This window comes from Silurus meridionalis, chromosome 23 (genome assembly GCF_014805685.1).
Source record: "Silurus meridionalis isolate SWU-2019-XX chromosome 23, ASM1480568v1, whole genome shotgun sequence".
NCBI classification, from domain to species: domain Eukaryota; kingdom Metazoa; phylum Chordata; class Actinopteri; order Siluriformes; family Siluridae; genus Silurus; species Silurus meridionalis.
Window position 1 is genome coordinate 14,780,440 of NC_060906.1, and position 12,924 is coordinate 14,793,363.

Sequence of the window (12,924 nt, forward strand, 5' to 3'; positions counted from 1 at the left end):
GTTGTAAGATTTTTACTGAGCAGTTCGGTGAAAAAAAAAAAAAAAAGAAAGAAAAAAAACCAGTTTCTGACCTTAAAAATTCAAACAATACACATATAAATCATACATATAAATATCATGCCCTCCCATCCTCACTTTATCTGATATTGTTTGCTACAATCAATCATCAAAACAATCATTATCAGCCAAGCCTAGTTCAGATATTTGTGTGCAAACTGTATATAAATTACCATTTAGGCTTTTAACAATGTTGCTTTCAAGTACACTCACCCATGCAATTAAGACTTTTCCACGTGGCATTTTCATGAAAGGGACAATAGAAATGCAAAGCATTCAATCCAGAGTTTTGTGGCAATTTATAGTGCTTGTTGGAAATTATATCTATGTACAGTATACACAATAAACTTGCCAAATTCTTCAATACATGCCTCGTGACAGCCCATCGAGTCTTAAACAGCAGCCAACAGCAAAAATGATTTTCTATAAACTCTGTAATCTACTATATAATTATGCTGACTCACTGTAAACAGACATCAAGACCAAGTGGATGTCACTAAAACGATCTCAATCATTGCTAACCTTCCTTATATGGTCTTTACATAATAAGAAATGATCAAACTAACTATGACATAGTTATACACTTTGCACGAGTAAACAGTGCTAGTTTACCCTGCAGATCTGGATTAACACAGATGCAGTTTGTGTGTGTGTGTGTGTGTGTGTGTGTGTGTGTGTGTGTGTGTGTGTGTGTGTGTGTGTGTATGTGTGTGTGTGTGTGTGTGTGTGTGTGTATATATACCTTAAAACTGCAAACATGACACACCTTAAGTATCCTTGTCAATAAGATTACACATCCTTGTTTTTATTGCTGTAACCTCTTGTAAAACACACAAACACTCAAATACACACCACACACACAGAACTATGCACAGTCAAAGTAAATTTTTGTGAGAAGTAGTGCATTGAAAGAATCACTTTTTATGTTACAAGATAATATAATTTTATTAATGACTAACACTTGTTTTAAGGCAAAACCTTAATATTTCACTAATATTTCAACAAATATAAACCAGATGGTAGGGTTGTTAAATGTACAGTATAACGTGTTAATAATTTTTATAATGTTTGCAGTGCAATTAGCATGCATTTTGAAAATCTAACCTGCAACCCAAAAACACTATTGGTTTATTTATTCATGGCATTTATTGCATGCAATCCATGTTATAAATATTCTGGTGAGAATAATCACAGGCCAGTCCTACAGCTCAAACGCTACATTTGTACATGTACATTTGTGTTTGGGTCAAAACTAAATGCAATGCAATACATTTTATATTTAAACTAAACAAGTATTCATGAACCTCTATAAAATATTAACTTCAGGAAATGAATTTAGTGGCTTGAACCTCCAATATCTAATTCATCACAATGTGACAACATCAAGATCTGCAGTACCTTCAATCTTAGCTAGCTAGCTAACCTGAAAAATTTAAAAGGTAACAAACTGACAAACAAATATATATAAATACAAATACATATATATATATATATACATACACACACACACACACACACACACACACACACACACACACACACACACACACAAACTACACCCTACTAAAGTGCACATAGTATTATTTTTTTCTGTGTGACATTGTAATGTAAATATATACATGTGCATACAAGCCCAAGCAAACACAAGTGTGTGAGTGAGACAAATAAGAACCATACAGCTCAATGCATAGTATAATGATGACATTCGGGGTCACGAAAACTCAATTAGATGAGAACACACTAACGCCACAAAAAAGCAGCACACCTATTTCCTGACAACAATGACCAGTAGCACAGGTACATAATCTCTGTGTTCAAACTTGCTAAAATCACATTCAGGAGTCTCTAATAAATGACCCAAGATACTAATTTCTGTTTGATCAAAGTGAGTGTCCATGGTTGAGAGAGGCCGACAAACAGATAAGCAGACAAACTGACAAGATTGAAAGGCTGCTCTCACTGTGAATGAACAAGCTCCAGAGTACATAGTTTTTTGCATGCATCAAGATGCTGTATTAGGTTTAGAGCTTCCACAAACCATGTGTGTCATAGCCATCAGCACTGGCATCCTTGCTACTCGTGAGATGAGCCAGTTTGGCATGTGAGAAAAAAACAGAAGCTGGCAAGTAAACAAAATATTTCTACTGAACGAAACTGTCCACTGTTTGACTTTGTCATATGAGGCTTCAGCTGTCGCTCAGGCAAACATACTCCCTCGATACATATGGGATGTCTTCAGACTGAAAAAACCACACACGTATTAAGATGCTGGAGAGACAAATGAAGCCCAAGGAATTATAAACTCACTAAAGTGCTATGTAAACACTGCTAATGTATACTGATAGCACAGCACTTTTAGTAAGTTTTAGTATATATATGTATTTATACTATTTTTAGTCATTTGAAATTGATTGTTATATTTTATTTTTATTTATATACAGTTCGGTCAAAAAGCGGTGTAGAGCAGAGTAGCGGAGCATGTTTTTAGCTGCCAATAAATACATGGATCAAGTTCATAAAAAATATTGCAGATTTTCTGGAAACAAAAAAAACAAAAACCACATCACGATACTGTGCGAGATTTAATAAATAAACACAAGTGAGAATAATTATTAGTTTCATTAAACGATTATTTTTCCATAACCTACAGTACTTACGCAATCACTGCAGAGGTACACACATATATATATATATATATATATATATATATATATATATATATATATATATATATATATATATATATATATTTTTTTTTTTTTTTTTTTTGCTGTTTACTGATGTCATGTCCCTGGACTAAGTAAAACATATTGCTCATTTGCATAGTATCAATGAGGGAAGACATTAAATTTGAATAGACTAACAGCTCCAAATTTACACGTCCACCCTTTTTGGTTTTGAATAGAAAGTAGGGGTGGGTAATATGATATCACAGATATGAACAACTGGCACAGTGAGCTAACACTGGCATAGAATTAGACTGGCATCATAGGCCAAGACTGGCATTAAATCAAATTGGCATAACGGGCTAGCACTGGCATAAAATCAAACTATTGGCATAATGGGTTAACATCTGATGAGCTACTTGTTTCTATGCAATCAGTGAGATACAAGTCATTTGCTGGCAACAGGCTTTCCTTTTTTAATTAAACATCTGATTCCTGTAATAGAAACAACACCAGTAACCAGTTCAGAACATGGTGGTACTATTTATTGTGCCATTAACAATACATTGGCATATTGTCCAACTCAAATGCAGGTCTATTTATTATGGATGAAAACAGCTGTCTCTGTGAATCCACAAGTTCATTTATAATTAGGCTGGTCTAGAAAGAGGAACTACAGTATAACTGTGTAATAGCCAATAGTGTTTAGGTTTCACCATATTCACCATGCTAAAAGAGAGTATTATATTGTGGGTTGGGTGCGACTGGCCTCTTAATGGCCTTGTACTTAGTATTATAGTAAAATCACATGTTCAATGGTGCTTTGCTGTTCTGTAACACTAACACAGTTGTCACAGTTTGAAGGACACTGACTTTATCAGTAGTGCATTGATAATTCCAGAAACTTCTCGATTACTAAACAACGAAAAATTCTAAAGAATGACGCTTAAGACACTGACCTAAGAACAAACATCTTATTGACATAATGCAAGCCTTGCAGCTAGTCAGGTCAATCCCTGTTGCCTAGTCAACATGTCTACTGTATATCATTTATGCTGTGTACAGAATATAATTAAAGTTTGTGTAAGGTTTATTTGCTGAACCACTTCCCAGAATTGATTTGTACTGAAGGTTTGCAGGACAAAAGGATAAATTTAGTCTTTTTCAAATGGCCTCGAGTTCTACCAGCCCAGGTTTAACCAAACATGGTCAAAAACTCAAGAGATGGAGCAGCTGGCATGGCTCACTGTACTGCTAGCCTAAAACTATCTAGAAACAACCCAGCAAAGTACAAATGTAATCAGGAGATCAATTATGGAGAGACAGTTGGAGAATCGTGTGCCCTTCAGCAAAAACATTAAGGGAATGCAATATTAGGAGAGAATATTATTGTGGCAGCTAATAATAGCCTGGAATGTTTTGACCAATCGCAGGTTCATCCAATTTCTTTCCCTCATTTCCGAGTTGATTGTGAGCTTTTATGAAGAGGAGGGCAATGAGACAGACAGAGGCATAGCCAGACAAAGCAAGGCACAAGCATGACCAGAAACAGGGGAAATCTCCACAAGTCCTGAAATAAGTACCTACCTGTATAAGGAAAGCTTCAGCAATTTATAGCTTCTGTCTCTCTAATCCTGACAGATAAGGCAGCAGGAAAATTAGTGAGCATATTTTCCAGATTCACTGAAATAGAACACTGCCTTATAGAGCGGCAGGGAAACAGAGGGCAGCAGGGGTTGCACAAATCCCCAGACTTCCCATGAAGCGAGCAATAATATGAGGCACAGTCACATATCTGGACAAAACACGATTTAAATAAAAACTACATATGCTCTTTAACAGGTAGCATGCATAGGTAGCAGATGCTGTAGACATCTCCATTATTCAGATTATATTGGAGAGGTATTTATTTATTTAATCCTTCCATTTCCAAATCAGTCAGATAGTCTAAACGGTAACTTAATGTTAATGTGATTCATTTAATACCCATTCTATAAAAGCTGTTTGCAGGGAAAAAAGAACAAGCTGTAATTTTCAGAAAGTACTTCTAAGAAGGCCTAATGCAAAGAAAAGGTGGATGCTGCAACAGGGGTGAGCTGTGATCTCTTTCATTTGATTGGCTTGCTCCTCCTTTCTCTCTTTTATCTTATTAGAGAGAGAAAACCTTTCTTGACAAACAAACACAACACAGATGTTGCTCGGCTCTGACATCGTCCATCTCCATGGCAACCCTATTCCAGGGGACTGCTTGGCCGTAATAGCCAGCGCTCTGTTGCATCAACGCACCGTGACTTGCTGCACTCGTCTCCTGGTAGCACTTTACTGTCCAAATGGGATCCCAGTGTGTGCCCGTGTTTAGCCACCTGAGGGTTTTACTTCCATGAAGCATAACTATAATCAAATCTCCCAATGTCTTATTGTTCTGTTTAAAATACTGTAACTTTCAAGGATGATCAGCAGCAGTAGGAAAGTGTGGAGTAGTGAGAGCAAATGCATTTACACCATGAAAATGGCGCTCAATAACGTCAATATAAACCCCAGCATGTACATCCGTCAATTACACGATTAGGACAACAAATTGCACTAACTACGCATATCTGTGTAAACGAATGCATGACATATTGTTTATAATGTGCCTTGTGATTTTAATCAACATGCTTACAGCTATAAACTGTAGAAAAATAAGGCATATAAATAATTATGCTGGATATAAATAATTACTTGTAACCTACATAATAATAACTGTTGAATGTTCAAATCTGATTAAAAAACTGTGTTGATTTATTTTTTGTATAAGACCACTGCTGAACATAGTATAGGCTGTAAGGATACATTTTAGAAAGAATAATATATATACATTTTAGATTCATATTAAAGCCCTCCAAATATGTTGTCGATTTCATTAGAATTCAATAACATGGGTTTATATAAGGGATGATCCATATAAAATAAATCTGACAAAAAAGGTGTATTGTTAAAAGTGACAAAAATCTAATTTGTTTTACAGACCTTCCACAAAACACAAACTTTAGTAACTTTTAATTTTTTTGGATATTTTTCATGGATAGCTATGAATATTTTTTTATTCACTGAACAATTTTGTCTCAGTTCTGCAAGCACAGCTTACTCTATCCCAAAATGGCAAACTGATTAGTGGCCTACAGCAGTATGTGGTGAAGATTGATGTGAATTGATGCTGGAATGGCATTACACACTGCAGTCAGCTAATTATATGTTGCTCAAGGGGAGTTTCATTAAATATGCCCGGGTATAAAATGCAGTAAAATTACAAATGAAAAACACGACTTATGTACAATAATCATTGTACTTATACAGTATTGGGTTTAATTTACTTTTATTTGCTTTATTAATCTGGTATAATTACTGTACAAATGAACAAATTTTGTGTATATACCCATAGAAAAAAAAGTCTAGACATGAGACAAAAGGAAATGCAGGAGGCATGCATCAGCACATATTCAAGAATGTCAGACGATTAGGAATTCCACTCATGGTAAGTGTATCCTTCCACATTTTTAATAGATTGTGTGAGTGGTTTGGCCTCCCCAAATTAATTCTGAAAATGAATTCAAAGACATAATAATTTCAGTCTTACCAGAAAGATGTTAGAGTTGTGTCAGGGAAAGATGGACGACTGAGGACAACGGGTGAGGATGTTCTGTAAACAAAGACAAAAAGTTTGATCATCAATGAAATAAAAAGTAAGTAAATAAGAATATCGCATGACCATGTTATGCATATGCTTGGATTTAAGAATATCTGATAAAAATGTCTCAAGTGTTAAATGCCATTCTAGCAGAATTTTTGGTGGATTCTAATGAGACACAGAAAGAACATTAAACTCCTTGATAATTTTATAGTCCACAGACTATCAAAGCAAGCACGGATTTAAGCAAGGATTTATAGTCTAAATGATCTGAATGAGTCTTCAGTTGTAAATGTTTTTATCCACCTGACAGCATGCAAATAACATTAATGAGTTGTGTTTATTTTTAGCCAGAAATGATTGTGTTAGGAAACACTGTATGTGGCCACAAATATTCCCCTAATTTGATTAGTTGATGCAATATGCTGCAATCCTTAACCACTGGAGTTGAAACTTATACATTCACAAAACACAGTCAACATGAAAAATACACCACCATCAACTTCTCAAATTGATATTAGCATGGCAGTGTATCCCTGACCAGGTTTAGGTATTACCAAAGTTAAAACCATCTGCTGTTTCCAGGCATAATAAATACAAATATCAAACAGAGTTCTTAAAATAGCATGGGGGCAGAAAAGCTGCTGCACTTATAGAAGTAGTAGTGGGAGTAATTGTATAGTGAATGATGTTTCCTGAAAGATGTGTTGCCAAAGCCACCTTCATATTCATCACGCTACTGAGACCAGAAAGACGACTTAAGACGATTCCATTCGAAGTTTATTAGCACTGTGCAGCTGATAGGTAGGTAAAACTTTAAAACTGTGGACGTATTCATAAAAGTAACTTGGGCTTTGCTTACATCATTTTTGATCAGATAAGATTAGATTTAACTTTATTGTCATTGTGCAAGGTACATGTACATAGCCAATGAAATGCAGTTAGCATCTAACCAGATGTGCACAAGTGGCCTATTTACAATAAATAAATAGCATGTGATAAATAAGGGTATGGGGTCCATATTCACAGGGGTGAGCGTGATAACGTACAGAAGGTGCAGTAGGCAATAATATATGTACTGTATATATAGTAATATACCATATTCTGTGCAAAGATTGTGCATAGATGTTGGGAGATAACATGCTCAAATGACATGACATAGTTATGTACAAGTATGAATGCTGTATGATACAGTGATTAAACCCAGGAAACCAAATAATACAAATAATAATAAAAAATTCAACACAGGACTCCAAAAATTATTTGGGTCTAACCCCCCATTTAGTAATCATGAGGTGAATTCTAACCTCGGTACACAGCTTGATGTTTTGAGGGAACACCAGAGCTCATGAGGAACAGAAACAACAGGATGGACTTTGGATGCAAGAGAGAATGTCTGAACACAACTGAGTGTATGAAACAGAAAGGTTCAAGCTCTCCGGGTGCTTGCGTCACTATGTACGTCCCTTGTGCAGCAGAAATGAGGTCTGTTGCTCGCTGTCTAAATCTGCATTGGTGCCTTTTTCAATCTTACCACACCACACACCTCCGTTCCCCCACCGCCTAATTAGCAAATTTCATTAGACAGGTGGAAGCGTGCCGTTAAGGGCCAGCTTCAGTGGCAATTATTTCTGCTCACACACGCCAGCACACGTGACTAAGCCCAGGCATAACCACTATCAATCTGTGTGTCCTTCTGTGTTTGTTGAGGGATGCTGTGTAGACACGAATGAGGAATTAAAATGTATTAGTATCTTCCTTTTTTTTTAAAGAAAAAGCAAAATATTCAAGCTATCCAAATGTTATTATCAATTTGCTATAGTGATACAGGGCTCATTCTAAAACTACTCATGTTTGCCTAAAATAATAATCTTATTCTGTGGGGATTCCTTCATGCTTTCCTATTAACTAATCAAACTAAACTAACTAAAACAATAGCAGTTAGACCATAATGCTGTAATATGTCTCTCGAATCTTTTTGGTCAATAGGTGTTCTAGCCACTTTATACACAGATATATTGGCCCAGATGAAAAATGCCTAAACAACCACAGGATTCTGAAACAATTATTTATTGTTTTACATTTAAACAAAACATTTTACATTTTAACAAAAGAAAAAAATTATAATGCTTGAATGTCAATGTGGTGTTTCAAAAAGCTCTTGAACATCTGTTTCAGGTAATGAACAAGCAGCAGTGTGTACACAAGTCAACACAACACAATACAACATCCAAACCAGCCACAAGTCTGTTAGCCTGTTGTATTCTCCTGACGCTTTTTTCTCTTAATCCTCTCTGTTCTGCCACTGTCCCTATCTGGGGCCAAATATAGCCATCTTTTACTGGTGTAATTGATTTCTTTTTCTGTGGCCGCAAATGTCAGGTGGTTACGCCTTACAGCCACTGAAGCATACATGTAACATTTACTTTCCAACGTTGTTAACATATACTGTACTAACTCTATACCCCAAAAAACAAATGTCAAACTAATATATATATATATATATATATATATATATATATATATATATATATATATATATATATATATATATATATATACATACAGTATATATAAAATTTCAATGATCATTTACCAAACTTTGCACGCTCTGCTCCAGAGTTAAGAAGGCCACAACCGTTAGTGAAGTGCAGCCTCAAGAGTGCATTAATGTCCACCCTCTTCTTTAACAGTTCCGAAAGTAGTTTTCTCATTTTCTTTTTTGATCTTGGTTAAAGCGTCCTAAACCATTAACCAAACCAACCAGCTAAATCGCAAGATTATACACTTTCAACTAAAGAAAAAACACTTGAAAATAGAACAAAAAGACAAATTTACAAGTGTGTGACACTACAATCAGGTGAAAACCTGATTGCAAAACCATTGTGCTTTTCTAGATGCGACTTAATTGTTCGATTTTTTTATTTTATTTTATTTTTTTGCCATAATAGGACATTTTGGGAGAGAAAAAATATGTGTGAACATTGGCCTTGCCTTGTACATGAAAGGGTTTAGAGAAAATATGAAATAAGTTTAATGTTATTATAGATTATAAAGAGTTTTATAATTAAATTACCATACATTTTTCTATCTAAACTTACCAAAATTATTTGTTTGATGAAACCTTGTTGATAGAGAGCAATAAACCCACATTGCAAACAGGAATAGAGGAAACAGCTGTGTGTATGAAAATATTATAACCTTACTATCTGAAATATCTAAAATTACATTTTAACTATGGGCTGAGACTGGTCACACATATCAGGCCCACAGTTCTAGATTTTACCTCTTGGCTAAATAAGACACTTAACAACTGGCCCATATCTTGTTTGCCACCTTAAAAATGGTTCCATTTCCACCAATGTTTGGTTCACATGCCATATGCCAGTGCCGACTGAATGCCATTATAGAGCCAGAAGTCTTTGCTACCTGGGTACTAACACAAAGGACAGACATTCCACAATAATTGAAAGCTTCTAATAGAGAGATTTAAAAAAAGTATATTTCTTTACCAAAAAAAAAGCCGTTTTAAAAGGAGAGAGAGGGCATCAATATTTGCAATCTCTTTATCATTACAAATGCACAATTTCTATTTGTCTTGTGCAAGGAATAAAGGAACAACACTATAACAGGTAATAAAGAATGAGAAGATATTATAAACGTAAGTCTCGTGAAAGTTCTACAACAAAGTGTAGTTCATTAATAAATCCAATATTGCAATTATTGGCAAATTTCCGTGGTATAGGAGGCATAAACATACTGGTTGCACTAGTTATTGAAATAATCTATAAATAGGTGGTATGTGTCTGAGGTTTTAAATTTACCAATTACACGATGTACCTATTACATAAAGAATAATATGTACATCGTGTTATTGGAAAATTAAAAACTTCAGACAGACTTTTTTGTTGATTTTAAGAAGTTTGCAGAAATACAGTATTGACACTTTATCTAAAATCATGTTCCATTTGCTGTTGCATCTGAAAACACAGTGGAAAATACCTAGTGCAATCAATGTACTGCTATAGGTAGCATATACATTATTTATTGGTAATAGAAAACCCATAACATCCTGCACTGTCTGGTTTAAATCTTTCTCACCTTGACTAAAACACAAAGAGCTAAGATAGCAGTACTTTTGTCCTCATACAGTAGTAAATCGATTTGTCATTTCTTTTTCATGATGTTTGTGTGTGTTTGCAGTTTATACTTGGTTACTTTTTCTCCTTGGACTTGATATTGGTGTATAATGTGATAAATGTGAATAGTGAGTTTTTATGTGATGGAATGTGACTGCTGTTGCAGAGTGATGAGCAAACCCATGTAATGTAGTCTCCCTTTCCTCAATTCAGTTTCCTAAAATAGTTTTGCATGTAGAATGATTGAAAATGACAAACCATGTGAAAGAATGTGAAATCTGTTCCTAAGTCTTCAGTTCAGAGACAAAAAAACTACACCGACCTTTAAATAGTGTTCAAATGCACGAATCAAGATACACTCGAAAAACTCAATGCAACTGGTTCATGGCTTTAATTAACATGTAAGGACGTTGAGTGCAGTGCATGACAAGAAGCATTTTAAATAGTTTACTGTGAGCTTAAATTGAGCCCTGACAGCTAATCAGTAGTTTAATATAGGTTCAATACCAGTTTTATATATACTGTATATACGCAACTAACAGAAAAGGATGTTCCAAACTGCACACTATTACCTTTAAGATTCAAAACAATACAGATAGTTTTCTAATTAATAAATAATAATAACAACAACAATAATAAAAATAATACAAATGTGCAGGTAATTGCAATAATCAAAATTTGCATTTTGTTTCAGACACACAAATATCACATGAAAACAATAAAACTACATTTAATAAGACACTTTATTAAAAAGTTAAAGGGTGTGTTTTTTCTTTTATTTTACTTTTTCTGATGCTTTTCTGCAGTGAATACTAGATGCAGGGACAAGAAGTGGCACTTTCTTTAAATTCCACAGCATACATGTCTGCAGAACGTTCTACTCTAAATTTACATAATGTAATGTTAAAGTGTGGATAGGTTAAAAACAACCCACAATATGCACAAAGCAAATGGACTTAAGAAATCACTTTCAAGTGCAAAACAGAATAAATTGTTATGGAGAGGGAAGTACTTTTCAGTATGAATATAAACACTACCTAGCTAAATGTTAACCCAAATGATATTTATGCTGTACAACTCCATGCACACAGGGTACATCAGTTTTTGAGCAGTAGTGATGATGGAAAAAAACCTTCTCTTCTGTGCTTAGACAATCATACGTTTATGAATGGTTTCACACATCACTGTGTGGCAGGTAGGTGCCTTTCACTTGATTCTGCAGCACAGCCATGCATACTTTGCTCTATAATAAATGGTGTGATAGCAGACTACTGAAATAGCCCAGTCTGTGAAATGCGTCATGAAGTTTCCATCAGCACAGCAAAATTTAACAAGCAATGTGATTTGCCTACAAGTAATGTCATGTGGTCCTCATGTCATGTGGTTTTCTTATCTATGAATTTCACATTCATAGAATGCACACCCCCTATTGACTGCAGCTTTTCTGCCACGTACAGCCAAGCCACAGTAGTGTTAATATGATGTCAGCCTAAAGTCACCATTTTAAAATCCAATTGCACAATGGTACAGCACTAATGATGGCTCTATGGATTTATTATAAATACATATATACAATTATTCTTATGATATATTTCTATGATACAACAGCATCATTAAGACAGCCAGTATTTATATGTAGTTCACAAAATATCTTTATACCAAGAGTCAGGTATTCCTTATTTTTATTCCTCTATACCACAACAATTTCCCAATGATCACAAGATTGGAAGAAGGAAGTCCAAATGTCTGTGTATTAGCGTGGACATGAACTCAGGAAATGAAGCAGAAATAGAGATGGTGATTTTCTTGTGGAGTTCCTGAGGTCATTGTTTTCACTCTGTTTCATGCTATTTAATGCAGTAACCAATAAGACTGCAGATTGGGGCTGAAAAGAGTCCTCAAGTTACTCAAGTAATTCAAATACAAAAAGAAAATCATCAAGACTAATTACTTCTACTTAACCACAGACAAAGCATTATGTTTCCCCACAGACCAATATTACTGACACACCACCCACTAAACTCCAGAGCGCTCTGGACAGGTAACTCAGAAGACGCTGCAGAATTAAAAAAAATTGAGAAACGGAAGAAAACAGCGAGGGGCGAGGAGAGGATTCATATGGAAGCCTGTTTACGCCACAAATATTTTTGCCTAATTCCGTCTTTTTTCTCGCAATTCAAACTTTTTTTTAGCCATGTGTAAAGCTTTACACATTGAAAATTAGAAAGGCTACAATCAATAGAATCGCATGGTTTCAAGCTAAGTCTTCGATTGCTGTAGAGAACTCTAACAATTAGCTCTGGAGGAGAAGACAGATGAAGCAGAGGAGGCCTCGTTTATACACCAACAGCTTCAAACTGCAAACAGGCCGACAACATGGTTAACAGTGGATTCA

General features: G+C 35.1%; 1 protein-coding gene across 4 annotated transcripts in view; it reads right to left on the reverse strand.

Moving 5' to 3' along the window:
• The window catches only part of LOC124376730 (1-phosphatidylinositol 4,5-bisphosphate phosphodiesterase beta-4-like), a 68,312-nt gene that overhangs the window by 48,624 nt on the left and 6,764 nt on the right, over positions 1 to 12,924 (reverse strand). For all 4 annotated transcript variants that reach the window (XM_046835951.1, XM_046835954.1, XM_046835950.1 and 1 more), the window contains exon 3: positions 6,340 to 6,402. The gene's annotated coding sequence lies outside the window, so the exon portion shown is untranslated. The remainder of the gene's footprint in view (positions 1 to 6,339; positions 6,403 to 12,924) is intronic.